The sequence below is a fragment of the Ailuropoda melanoleuca genome, chromosome 4 (assembly GCF_002007445.2).
Source record: "Ailuropoda melanoleuca isolate Jingjing chromosome 4, ASM200744v2, whole genome shotgun sequence".
NCBI lineage: Eukaryota > Metazoa > Chordata > Mammalia > Carnivora > Ursidae > Ailuropoda > Ailuropoda melanoleuca.
In genome coordinates, this window is record NC_048221.1 from 56,157,852 (window position 1) to 56,172,079 (window position 14,228).

Sequence of the window (14,228 nt, forward strand, 5' to 3'; positions counted from 1 at the left end):
AACTGGAACAGAAGTGAAGCGTTCCCTACAGTCTCAGAACATATTGGTATGGAGCTTTTTATATATATGTTTTCTTCCTTATTTTGCCTTTTATGGTTGTGAGGGAAACAACATCTCTGATTACCTAAAAGGGAGAGAATTTCTCATTTCATCTAGGCGTCTCCTTCTTGCAAGGGGATCGGAGGAGCTCGCCGTGACCTTGATGGGAACGTGGGTGGCTGAGCCTGGCAGGTCACGGGGTTTGGGGGTCAGCGGTGGGCACCTCGCGCAGGCTGGGGCCTGAGTTCACAGAAGGAAGCACCAGTGGGAGAAGGAAGCTCAGAGACGCAGAGTGAAACCAGGGCTTGGGGACGGGGGGGGTGGCAGGGGAGAAGGGGGTGGCCTCCTCTTTGGGCAGTCAACCCCACCCCCGCGTGCTGAACCAGCCACCCACCAAAGTGATCAAAACAGAACACCACATGTGGGAGGCGGAGCCTCCAGAAACAGGGAAGACAACCGAGGAACTCAGGGGTGCCGTCCCGGCCAGCTCAGGCTGGTCCAGCCCACTCCACGTGGGCTTCCCAACTCAAGGGCAGGGGTGGAGATGGAGAGCCATCACGAAGCAAAGGGGGTTGCAGCCCTGCTGGGTGGGGGTCATGCCCGCATGCCCCGCCTGTCCCCCTGCACCAGGTTCTTTGCCACCTTGGAGCATTGACTTTGATGAAGTCATCGGGTGGCTTTTGGGCCTCACGTTGCTCAAAGGAGGACCGGTGTTCCCCTCCCCCCCAGGACTGCATGCTGTCCTTATCAGGGTTACTATTAGCAACAGTGAAGGTCAGAGGGCATTTGTGCACCGCTCCCCAAGGACAGAGCCAAAACTCAGGCCTAGGAATGTCTGATGCTGGAGATGCCCTGGGCTCAGCAGCCGACCTGTGCTCTGTTCTTGGCAACAGCCAGGGAGTCGGTGGGGTGTGACTGTGGGAGCAGAGCTGTGCCCACTTTGGCCATTGTGTGGGGACCAATAGCCTCACACCTGACCCCTGAGCCCCTGAGAACACTGCTGGGTTCTCATGACCGCCAGAAAAAGGGTACATGGCAGTCCCCGTTGTCAGCAGCCAACACCCGCAGCCCTCACTGGTCGGGAGCCCTCACCCTTCCAGACGGCAGGAGCAGCTGTGGGGCAGGCGGGCTCCCGGCGTGACAGGGCGAGGGTGCTCCGTGCTTCTCCACTGTTCTGTTACCTCTCATCTTCTTCTTTTCTTCTCTTTGGGTTTCTTTTGTACTTCTGTGTATTTCGTGTCTCTTGTCTTTGCAGTGATTCCTTTTATAATCTTCTTCCCAGGAGAATCTGGTGTTTTATAAATGGTAAATTTTTTTTTAATGTCAACTGCTGATTCAGAAAAAAAACTAAAGGCACAAGAATAAGCAAATTGGGGAGGGGTGATTTTTCCCCTCTAGAAAAATACAGCACCTAAAAGCACACATGCTTTTTAGATTAAGGCAGGAAAGATAACACGATTTGACGCGTCTCCTGCTAAGTACACTTGAGGCTGTGGGAAAAGACAAAAGGGAAGGAGCCCAGGAGAGGAGGGAGGTGATGGAAACCAGAAAACACAGGACATGGGGGGCGCTTACCTGGGCTTTGCAGGAAGGGGGTTCATTGGCCTGTGGATTTTGCGAAGTCTCCTTCTGCCACTGTCTTCCCTTTAAAATGCTCAATTGGCCAGTGAGTCCATGTTTCTGCTTCCATCCTAGAGAGTGGAAGCACACCTGAGGTGTGCCCAGAGAGACAAGCCTTGCTCTAGGGAACAGTCCAGAACAACCCACATGCCTCCTAACAGAGGAATAGTTAGGTAGACTAGGGCACATTCATATGTCACGGGTAAAAAAGAAGGAGAGACATCTCTAATTTTGGCTTTAGGAAGGTCTCCAAGGTATATTGTTAAGGGTAAAAATAGACAACTGTTTTTGGAAAGAAAAAGAAGACCATAACACAAAATTATACGGAAGTACGGACCTAAGAATGTGAGTGTGCAGAAACACACCAAAGGGATCAGATTAGCAAATCTGAGATTGCATTCGGGTCTTTTGTAAATTAGAAATAACTAACAATTTTAACAATAATCGAGAGATGCAATGCTTGTTGACAAGTTATCATTTGTGGCCCTTCTCTTACCATAGCGCCTCACCTCCGAAAGGCCCTGCTACGGACCGGGAGAGCCCAGACGTCCAGCACAGGAGAACAGTTCTCTCAGCCAGAGCCTCACGGTCTAAAACAAAATTCTCTGAGGGCCAGTTTAGACTGAACCAAGGTTAGGGCACCTGAGTGGCTCAGTCGGTTAAGCATCTGAGTCTTGATTTCAGCTCAGGTCGTGATCTCAGGGTCATGAGATCGAGCCCCACGTCGAGCTCCGTGCTCAGCTGGGAGCTGCTTGAGATTCTCTCTCTCCCTCCCCCTCTGCCTGTCTCCACGCCCCTCTCTCTCAAATAAACAAATAAATAAACAAAGCCAAGGTTTCTCGTGCAGGGACATTCGACACAGCAATCATTATTCATTGCTATGCAATAAAGCGCCCACAGCTGAGTGGCTGAAGACAACGGCCATTCCTCTAGCTCATGAACTTGAGAGTCAGTGTGTCAGGCTGGGCTCCGCTGCAAGTCCTTGGCAAGACACCTGTGTCCTGAGGGTCATCAGCTGGGGGCCGGGGTGGCCTCTTTCAGCCAACAGGTAAGCAGGCTTTGCAGAAGCTGCAAGACCTTTTTGAGCCTAGGCTCAGACCTGGCCGCATATCGCCTCACTGCATTGCGTCGGTCAAGGCAAGTCCTGAGCCCGGATTCAGGCCTGGCCGGGAGGAGCTGCAGGGGCCCCTGGGAAAGGGGGGGAGACTTGCAGCCGTGTGTGCGGTCAGCCGACCACGTGACCAAGATAAGCTTCCAGGTGTGTTTCTGAGAAGCCAGAGTTGACAGAATAGAATGGAAAGCATTTCTGGAGCTATTTCTGATAAGTGCCTTTTTCTATCCCAGAAAGCATTTCTTGGAGCTATTTCTGATAAGTGCCTTTTTCTCTCCCCGGGTGTCTCGGTGGAGGTGAAGGTCTTGTCTTGATGGCTGTGATCCAAGCCAGCAGACGCATCACTGCTGTGTTAAAGGGCCCTTTGGGTTGATTGCCACTACATCCTCCCCCCGGCCCTGCTCATTAATTTTCATATCCTCACCATCTAGCCGAGCCCCCGTGCGTTGGTTGAATGCATGGGTACAGTACCTCCAATTACCATCATTTCTCAAGAGCAGATATGATTGTAGGTGGATTGCAGAGCTGGGTGATTTTGTCTTCGTGCTTTATGTGTCTGTACATAGGTACAGACGTGTCTTCAAAAAAAGCAGCCTTTATCTTTTCCCTCAATGACAAAATACTAGTTCATTGTGCAAATTTTGGAAAATATAAAAAAAGGAAAAACAATTAAATTAACCTTAATCAGAGTACCCAGAAACAACCAGTATCCTGTTGTGTGGTATAGCCTTTTAGCTGTGTGCACGTGTTTATGGGAGTGTGTGTGCATGCACACACATGTACACACTTGTGCGTGTGTGTGTACGTTTGTGCACACGTCTGTGCATGTGTGTGTGACTGACTGGGGCCAGTGGCTTTGCCAGCAGAACAGGCTGACGTTCCCTTGAGTCGCTGCGGGTCCAGCCTCCCACCTGCCGTCTGGGGCATTCTCTGTTCCCCTGCCCATGGGCCCTGGGACTCGCTCCCTCGGTTGTGTACTTCCCTCTGCTCTTTTGTTAGTTGTTTCTGACATTGGGAAAGGGGAGTGCAGCAGACTGAAGCTAGATGGGAGCAGATATGGACTCTCTCCTTCCCCACACAGAGGAGGAGGCCAAGGCCCAGAGAGAGCAAGGGTCTTGCTCAGGGCCACCCACCAGGCTGCGGGCAGAATGGGGACTCTTGATTCTGTCTCCACAGCAAACCCAGAAGGAAAAGAGCCCTGAATTTCGCTGGGAAGCAAACTGGACACAGAGGTGACTCCTCGGCAGGGAGCCCCTGCCCCACACCCCACACTTCCCCCACTGGGAATCTATTCCAGTGACCCTCCCATCCCTGCCCCGCTCCAGATCACTGGCCTCCCTGTGCTCCCGCCCACAGGGCCCCCATCTGGAGCCTCCACACGCTGTCCCCTGTGCCATGGGAAATAGGAGCAAGCTTCCCTAGATGTCTGCTTAGCTTCCTGTCACTGCCTTCTCATCTTTACTGAAACATCACCTTCTCACAAGCCTCTGAAATTGTCACCCCCACCCCACACACGCGTGTGTGCACTGCCCACCTGCCCCTTGCTTGGCACCCTCCCACCAGCAGACCTGCTGTACATTTTCTGTGTTTCTCGTCCGATTCCCCCGAAGTGATAACAGGCCTGTTTGGGGTGTGGACGGGGCTCCTCACTCATTTCTCCACGGCCCGCCCCCACCCTAGCACATGGCAAGTGCTCAGGAAACATCTGGGTGAATAAAAGATGAATGGAATTTCCTTTTAAAATGGACATTATCTGACTTTATGTATTCTAAAGGCATTATAACAGGAAAACCCTCTGAAACTTTCACTTTGGCCCCGTTCAGTTCGAGAATGGCCGGAATCCCGGTGTTGAGAGATCAGACTTTGCACCAGACCACAGGCATCTCAGCAAAGGGCCGGTTGCAGGCTGCAGGCACATGGGGGCCTTCCACGCGGAGGGAGGGAGCAGCCCCCTGCGGCAGGGGCACAGGGCGCCGCAAGAAGCACAGAGGCCATCGTGTCTGCAGGGGGCTCCGTGGCTGGGGACAAGCTTGGGAGGTGGGCAGAGGAGGGTGGCACTCCGAGCAAAGAGAATTGCCTTTGCACAAGAACAGTGTCCGTAACTGAGGTGTGTGGAGGGAAGGCAAACCAGTTGTGGTTGTGGGAGCACAAGGGAAAGGGTGCCCTGCTCATTAGTTGGCTCAGCTCCGGGGGCCCTAACAAGCACCGCGTACAGAGTGGGGAGGGGCTTAAACGACGCACATGGACGTCCTCATGGCTCTGGAAGTCCTAGATCCACAGGGTTGGTTTCCTCCGAGGCCTCTCTCCGTGGCATGCAGATGGCCGTCTTCTCCCTGCGTCCTTGCGTGTCATCCCTCTGTGCGTGTCTCTGTCCTAGTCTTGCCTTCTTGTAAGGACACCAGTCCGATTGGAGAGGGCGCTCCCCCGTGACCTCATTTTAACTTAATCACCCCTTGAAAGGCCCTGTCTCCAAACACAGTCACATCCTGAGGTAGTGGGGTTTAGGACTTCAGCATGGGAATTTGTGGGGGCCGCGGCTTAGCCCCTGGCACGATGCCGGGAGCACGTCCGTGAGCTGTGGCCAGCACTGCGGGCTTTCTCCTGGGCATTGTGAAGGAAGGAACAGTGCCAGCAGGTTCTGGTGCACAACCCTGAGTTCAGAAGAACTCAGATTGGACTCGGATGTTCCTTTGATGCCAAATGCCTCTTCTTGGTGCAGAGGGAGAAAGTTCTGAGGCCACGGAGGGCAGGTGTGCTTTTATGGAAGAAACTAAAATTGCCCTCCGTGCACCACACCAGTGAGATCCACAGAGTATGGGCACAAGTCCATCGATATTTGCTTACAATTACTTTCAACACTTGGCATTTTGGAGAATACTTCTGAATCTTCTCTCGAATTATTCTTTACTCTCAAACCTTTTACTGTCCAACCTTTGGGGCCCCTTCCCTCATGAAATCCTGCTCCTGCTGGGAAAGCTCCCCTTCCTGGGCTCTGACTGAGTCATAGGTTCAAGAGTCTGTGAGCCAGTCCCAGAGACCTCGAGTGGGAAACAGGGCTCCAGACCCACCGCAGTTTCTGGGTATTTCCTTTGAGACAGTCTTTGAGGAGCTGGGTGGGTGTCATCTTGGAAGCTGGTGTCCCAAGGGAGCCTGGGACTATGTCTCACAAGTTTTTGGACAGCCACCTGATGGAAGATACTGTGACTGTGCCCATTTGGGGCCAGGCTGGACTTGAGACCCTGTAGCCAGTTTGCCTGGAGTGAACCTCTCATTCGTGACCCTATAAACCACAGTTTCTGGTTCTGGTTAGTTCTCTTACTCCTGAGAATTCGCTGTGGACTTGGCACTTTCTAGATGCTAGAGGCACAAAGATAAGGCATCCTGCCCTGAGGAGCACACCATCTCGGGGGGTGTGTTTCCACAGTGTGGAATGTATTTACGCTGTGGAGTGGGGACGCTGGGGAGGGGAGCCTGAGTGCTTGGGGAGAAGCTGAGGGCCTTCTAGGGGACGGACAAGATGGGCTGAGTTCCACACCGAGTGAGGGGGTGGGGAGGGGGTGACAAAAGACCCTCTGGGCCAGCGAGGCAGGAGGACACGGCGGATCTGTGAGCCCAGGGAGGGGAGAATTTCACTCTCAGAAAGGGGGTGGCCGCCGTCAGCACAGGGGTGATGAGTAGCTTGGAGAGACTTGGAGAAACATAGCAACAGTGATGGGGGAGGGGGGCTCCCGTATGAGAAAACTCGGTGCAATGGGTCGCCTGTATTTTCGTTTAGGTTTTTTTCCCTGAAGCAGAGTCAGGAAGACTTTCCCACTTTAGCGGGATGTGGGTTCCTGTCCGCAACCCCAGGAGCCCTGTCTTCTGCCCACCTCCACCCTGCTGGCACATCTGCATTTCCACCTGTTCCCATCTGGGCCACTCTCTCCTGAGCTCCAGGCTGCCAGGTGTCCCCTTCTGTTTGAGCTCTGAAAAGTCACAAGCACTTTTGTTAACACAGTGGGCAAAAATAGGCAGTTTCACAGCTGGTCTGGTAAGAAGTCAGTGCCCCAGTTAGCCTTCCCTGTTCATTCTCTGTGGCTCCTCTGGCCCCGCTCGCAGGGAGAGCTCGTGGCAACCGTCTCTGGAGGGGAGCTTGCTCTGGGTGTAGCACCCCCGTCCAGCCCTGCTTGGCCCGAGGGAGGAAGGCTGTGCTGGGGAGGCCGGACAGACACCATGCTGCCAACAGCTGCCTCTCCCTGCTCTCTTGTGTAGCCTTCAGCCACCTGCCCGCCGCATACACCTGTCCCCAGGGGCAGTTTTAACCCAGGGGAAACCGGGAGCACAGCAGCAAGGTGGCCGGCCCACACTCACACAGCTACAAAGTAGGAGTCAGGATTTGAACCCAGATCCTTTCTATGGTCTTCCGGGAGCTCCGCCCGCCAATGGGTTTAGGGTATGCAGTCCCGTACATTAGTCAAAACAAGTCTGTTTAATCTGTTCCCTAAGAAGCATCAAGATGGTCTGAAGGACATGGAGAAAATAGTTTTAACATGAAGTATTCTGTGAAAGCCGGGTCAGGTCAAGAATTTGCCTGATTTGGTGCACTGCTGCCTATCCCTTTGACCTTCTCCCTTTTACTTGCCTCTAAATATAGGAAGGTTTTTAAAAATATATTTAACATTTTTCTGAAGTTTCAAACCCTGGGGATTGCTGATCTCATGGAGTAATCACACGGTGTGCTGTAATGTGCCTCCAGCAGTATTCCGAATTTTCACAGCATCCTGTTATTTTCTCACGGACTTTTTATTCCTTGATCTCATCGCATCCTGGAAGTTTCTGAGAGTGAATGCCTCACCCCACCCCACAGCTGTTGCCTGTTTATAAACTTTCTGTATATTCAACCTTCATCGGAAAGATCTGGGTGAAAGGTCTAGTATTTCTGGAGTATTTGGGCTAACCCGGAATCTGTTCGGGAGGCAGAATACGAACAGGAGAATGGCCCCCACACGCATGACACGTGGGAGGTGATCGCTAGTCCCCGAGAGGGAACCAGCCTCCCTCCGCTCTCCAAAACCGAGTTGTCATCCTACAGCATGATGCAAAAGAGAGATCTTCTTACTAGACGCCAAGAACCTTAGTTATGACACTTTTTGTCATGCTGTTTTCTCTTATTTATACAGTGGAGAGTAGGATGTTTTCAAATAAACCCTCTAAACATGAAATCCTGAAAATGCATTATTTCTAAAATGCCACACCGTTAACAGCCTTTTAGCTGGTTACATTATAAAGCATGTTGTAACAGCTAAAAAAAAAAAAAAAAATCTGAGCCAAAATGTGTTTCCATAGCCCATATGCTGAATTCTGGCATCTTTATACCTTTTTCAAGCTGTTGTCAATTAGTAAAGAGATTAATTTCTGTCTTTATGTCCTTTGTAAAGCTGAGCGTGAACTTGGATGCTGCAGAGAGCTAGAAGCAAAGGCAGGTTTCCTTTGGTGGAAGGTAACTGAGCACGCTGGTTGCTGGGGGCACCAAAGCACGCTGTTCCCTGTGTCCATGCAAGGAAGCCTGGACCAGCAGCAAACACAAGAGGAGGAAATGGCTTTTGTTGAGGGAAACAAACTGTTTTTCAGGCCAACAAGCTGTGATCTTGGACTTTTTGCCATATGCATGTTTGGTAAAAAGAGAAAGCTCAGGAGACAGAACCAGAACGTCCCTGGTCGCACGCCCTTCCTTGCCCTGGCTGGGGACAGACGCCGTGTCAGCTGGATCCCATCGCCTCTGTGGTTCCTTGGCCCTAGGACTTTGAGTCCCCCTTTGTTCCCCACTCTGCCCTTGGAACCTAACAAGGACGTTTTTAGCACAAGTGGCGTGTGTAGGCTGATGACTGTATGTGGTTTTTTTTTTCCTTTGGTGGCAGCAAATGGACGTATGGCCTTCAGCTTCACGATGCAGTTCCTTTAATTTGTCATTGGTCTTCCATTCTTACACTTTGGTAGGTGCCATTGCTAACAGGCTTTCTGCTATTGGATGTCACAGGAGCACAGAAAGCAAGCCAGACCTTCATTGGAAAACAGGCTTGGAAACCACGATCTCTAAAGTAGGAAGGAAATATGGGGCTACGGCATCGTCGTTCCAGTAAAGCACAGAGGTTAAGCACGGGGAGCAGACAGCACAGCACGGTCTGGGGAAATCTGCTGGATCTGGAAGACTGTGGCTTGCTGGTGTGGGCAGCCTCTGAGCTGGATTTCTGTCCCCTCACGTGTGGGTACATTCAATATGGCTGCCTGCCCCAGAGCTCCCAAATGAGTCAGCCCCAGGTCTGGATGATTTCATGAACCATTGTTTGGGGTACATTTATATTCTATGCTCACTTCCCACCAAAGGTGGAGAAGAAAAAAAACATGACTTGAAATCCATGTTCTTCAGGCCAAAACGATAACTTTCCCTGGGGCTCTTGCCTGGACACAAGTGAGTTTTCCCCCTCCCATATAATAAACAAAGTTACAGCTCCCTGTGCAGACAAGGACGTGCTGAAACTCACATTTCCAGACTGCGGGGGCAACGAAAATTTCCCATTTGGAAAGCATTTTTGGTTCTGCTAACGGGGACTCCCCCAAATAATCATATCTTTCAATCCGGAAACCCCATCTTGGCAAGTTAACCCTAACAATTCTATAAACATCTGTCACAAGATGTCCACCCCAGTGTCATGTATAATAACAAGGACTGAAGGCACTCTCAGTGCCTCTCCGTTGAAAATGGTTACATGAGTCTTGATTTGATCCCCCTGTTGGGAGAGCAGGCAGTCAGTAGAAATCACAAGTACAAATTATGTAACAATGTGGGAGGGGGATATTCATGTATTATATACGAAATTACGAATCAACTCTAGGCCCCCAGTCCCTAGCCAAGACCAGGGACACAGCAGGTGTTCAGGAAACACTGATTTGGTTGAAATGAGCTGCTTTCCTGTCTTCCTGCAGTGCCGCGTTAGAGAAGGCCATGTGGGTTCCCAGGACTGACCTCCTCCCCACCTCACGCCCTAGGGCGCCTGCCCCTGGGGGCTGCACGTGGGATAGTGGCCGGTCACAGAGCAAGGAGTCAAATTACGCCCCCTGGCTGTTCCTGCTGGAGGGCACAGTGGAGGCCACCTCCTCCTAAATCTTCTGCCCCTTTGTAAGGCACACATCCTGGGTGTCCCAGCAGGAGGCCCGTGCCTGACAAAGGGCAGAGCACCTGCCTGCCGGACTGGGAAGAGCCTGAGAAGCCCCACCGAGGTCGTGTCCGGAGCCACATGCAAGGCAGATGGCCTCCCAGGGACCGTAGGGAATAGCATGATTTTGTGGGTTGTAAAACCCTAAGTGGAGAGCTGTGTATAGGCAGCATGCCACAATTTGAGGTTTTTCTCCCGACGATGTGCCCTAGAGGTCTTCCCGGGTCAGCTCGCACCGTTCATGTTGGCAAGCCACTGAAATGAGACGGAACTTGAAAAATGCTCATTTCTCGTTGGCGAGGGCAGGAGTGGTTTGTTGTTTTCCGTTCGTTTGTCTGTGTAGTTACTTATTTCTGCAGCCAATACTTACCGATCACTTCCTCTGTGCGCAGCACTGACCCGAGCACTTTACACAGATGATCTCCGTTCATCTTACCAACAATCCAAGTCGGGTAGGGCTCTTATTCCTGCACTTTGGAGCTCAAGAAGTTGCAAACCTTGCATAATGCCTTACTATAACAAAGCCGGACCTGACCCAAGGAAGTCTGACCCCAGAGTTGACCCACCTAACCCCACATTGTGCGCCGACCTCAGTGCTTGTCTGGTTTTTCCCAGATAGCTGCCTTGAATGTGTATTACTCTAAGTTTAACTGATACTCGTGGCTGGTGGCTACCATACAGGACAGTGCAGCCAGTCTAGCACCTTCCTGCAGTCACGCTGCCCGATGGCACAAAGGGCCGTGGTGCCCTGCAGCCAGGATGGCTGGGGAATGCTCACTCCGCAGAGGGCCTGGGCCAGAAGCTGCAGGACCACGCTCTATCCCTCTGTGCTGGGAGATCAGTTTGCCTGGGCGGTGAGGATGGGCAGAGAGGGCCAGATGGCCAGTATCTAACCTCTTCACAGGCAGGGCCAGCAGGGATCAGGGGCTCATGTGTGTAGGACCCCTAGGATCCTAGCAGGTGGCTTCTGCCAAAAGCCTCCCTTTGCCTCCTCCCTTATTCTGACAAGACTGAGCTGGTGCGGGAATGCCTGAGGCCGGATTCCAGAGCCCCCAGCCTCCACCCCTCCATCACTATCATGTGGGACTCCTACCCCCGCTTGCTCAGGATGTAGAGACCCGATTCAGGAAACAAAGCTTTCTGCGGTGTGGTTTGCCCCCACAGCTGCTTGAGGGATCAACGGGACAGATCTAAATCATCGTTCACAGATATCCAGGAATCACGGGCACTTCTGGCATTGTTCTCCCTTGCTCACGCCTTGTGCATGTTAACACGTAATTAAGGCCAGTTTTGAGGAGGAGATGACCTCCCTATATCCTGGAGGTTGTCAGTGATGTGCTGGAGTCGAAAATGACACAGCAGATGTCCCAGTGCAAAGAAAGCAGGGAGGCTTTCGGTCCAGACCCTGTCTTCATAATAACCTAATAGCGACAATAGGCATTTATTGAGCACTTATTGCATGCCACACACAGTGCCAGCCACCTTACACTCAGGCTCTGACTTACCCCTCGCTGCACCCCGTGGAGTGGGTTTTGTGGGTATCCCTCACTGCAGGTGCGGAGGCTGAGTCTTTGGAGGAGAGGTCACCGGCCCTAGGTCACATGGAGGCGGAGCTGACTCCAGAGCCCTCCGCTCTTAGTCCCAGTCCTCTAGTGCCTGGCACTCTCTGGCTTTTGCCTCCTCGTCTTTACAATGGACGGTGATCGTCCTAGAGTTGCGGCCCCACACCAGAGGGATCACGGGTCCAGGAGGCTGGCACAGGCACAGGCGTATAATAAAGCTTAACGAACGAATCTCCTTTCGTTTTGCCTTCACAACATCTTACGTGTGCATCTTGACTTTGCACCTCGTTTACTTTGTGCGGCTGAGAACAAGCTGGCCCGCCTCTTGCCTTCTCTGAAAGCCCTGGGACCCTGACCTCAGCCGGTCTCGGCTGCTTACATCTTTCCAAGGCTTTCGGTAAGCTCTGCTTTGTATATATTAAAAGGAAAGCATCTCACGTCTTGGAGAAATGAATCTGCGCTGGCTTTGAAGCAATCCACTTTACCACGTGCATGCTTCTTTGTTTTTTCAAAGTAGCCCTTGGTCGAGTTTCCGCAGCAGCTGAACTTGGGTTGCAGCGTTTCTGTTTTTGTCATGTTTACCCTACCCTAAGCTCCAAGCAGCTGAAGAGCATCACATGGGAACTTCTGGAATCGGGTGGAGAACATGACAGATCTAACTTCATGTTCTGGAAGGGGAAAAGGGGTCTGTTACGTGTTAAATCTGGGGAATTGTAGTTCACAGGAAACTGAGCTGAAAGGTTATGTAATGCTTCATCGCTAAGAAAGCCACGCTTGTCCTGAGGAGGCAGACCAGCTGCCCTCCCTCTCTTTGGCGAGCCGGACAAGAGGAAATCCTTGGAAGTGTGGGAAATACAGGTTAGACCTGCAGAAGAATGCTGACACAGAAGAGTGCTGAACCCCGAAATAGTTCGCCAGTTTTGTCATCTGCGACTCTCTGTAGGGCCGGGGGGGTGACAGCTAGCTTGAGCTGACGGCCTGCTGTATGCCCGGTTGGTTATACTAGTTATCCCACCAACAACCTTAGGAGAGCGGTACATGTCTTCCAGTTTTGTGCTTAGGCAAGTAATCGAGGTAACCACCATCTTAAACTTTGTGTTTCATTCCCTTGCTTGTTATTTTGTGCTTTTATCACATAGGTATGGCACTCTCGAAAAATCCATTGTTTGCTTTTGCTTGGGTGTCTTGTTTTTTTAAGCTTTATAGAAAACGACTGAACTGCGCTCTTACGCTGTCTTCTATGACTTGCTTTTGCTTACTTTGTATTTTGTTGCTAAGGTTCGTCCCCGTTGCTGCATGTAGATTTAGCTCATTCATCTGACCGTACAGTGATCCTTTTGCTACAAGCTGTCCATCTCTGGCTATGATAAGGGGCTGCTACAATCATATGCCTGTCTCCTGAGGGGTGCACAAGAATTTCTCTTGGGCGTATTTACACCCAGGGAGGAATTGTTGGGTTGTAAAGTATGGAATTTCAACCCTACGAGATGCCAAAATGTTTTCCGAAGTGGCTGTCCCCGTTGCTCTCCTTCCTACAACACATATGAGTTAGTGATTACAGTAGACATTGAAGTGGGGCCTCATGAGGGCTGTCACCTTGCTCCTAACAGTGTCTGTTCCACTCTGGCTCTCAGCCACAGCNGGTGCCCCAGCCAGGATGGCTGGGGAATGCTCACTCCGCAGAGGGCCTGGGCCAGAAGCTGCAGGACCACGCTCTATCCCTCTGTGCTGGGAGATCAGTTTGCCTGGGCGGTGAGGATGGGCAGAGAGGGCCAGATGGCCAGTATCTAACCTCTTCACAGGCAGGGCCAGCAGGGATCAGGGGCTCATGTGTGTAGGACCCCTAGGATCCTAGCAGGTGGCTTCTGCCAAAAGCCTCCCTTTGCCTCCTCCCTTATTCTGACAAGACTGAGCTGGTGCGGGAATGCCTGAGGCCGGATTCCAGAGCCCCCAGCCTCCACCCCTCCATCACTATCATGTGGGACTCCTACCCCCGCTTGCTCAGGATGTAGAGACCCGATTCAGGAAACAAAGCTTTCTGCGGTGTGGTTTGCCCCCACAGCTGCTTGAGGGATCAACGGGACAGATCTAAATCATCGTTCACAGATATCCAGGAATCACGGGCACTTCTGGCATTGTTCTCCCTTGCTCACGCCTTGTGCATGTTAACACGTAATTAAGGCCAGTTTTGAGGAGGAGATGACCTCCCTATATCCTGGAGGTTGTCAGTGATGTGCTGGAGTCGAAAATGACACAGCAGATGTCCCAGTGCAAAGAAAGCAGGGAGGCTTTCGGTCCAGACCCTGTCTTCATAATAACCTAATAGCGACAATAGGCATTTATTGAGCACTTATTGCATGCCACACACAGTGCCAGCCACCTTACACTCAGGCTCTGACTTACCCCTCGCTGCACCCCGTGGAGTGGGTTTTGTGGGTATCCCTCACTGCAGGTGCGGAGGCTGAGTCTTTGGAGGAGAGGTCACCGGCCCTAGGTCACATGGAGGCGGAGCTGACTCCAGAGCCCTCCGCTCTTAGTCCCAGTCCTCTAGTGCCTGGCACTCTCTGGCTTTTGCCTCCTCGTCTTTACAATGGACGGTGATCGTCCTAGAGTTGCGGCCCCACACCAGAGGGATCACGGGTCCAGGAGGCTGGCACAGGCACAGGCGTATAATAAAGCTTAACGAACGAATCTCCTTTCGTT

The 14,228-nt window shown here is 51.9% G+C and overlaps 1 protein-coding gene and 1 long non-coding RNA gene across 6 annotated transcripts in view; one reads left to right on the forward strand and one right to left on the reverse strand.

The window, feature by feature from the left end:
* The window catches only part of MGLL (monoglyceride lipase), a 113,428-nt gene that overhangs the window by 59,242 nt on the left and 39,958 nt on the right, over positions 1-14,228 (forward strand). The window lies entirely within an intron of this gene.
* LOC109489375 lies at positions 1,161-11,681 on the reverse strand. Its single transcript, XR_004624802.1, has 3 exons — positions 11,469-11,681; positions 1,615-1,730; positions 1,161-1,327 (listed from the first exon to the last, which is right to left on the reverse strand). It is a non-coding gene; the product is annotated as an uncharacterized LOC109489375 (long non-coding RNA).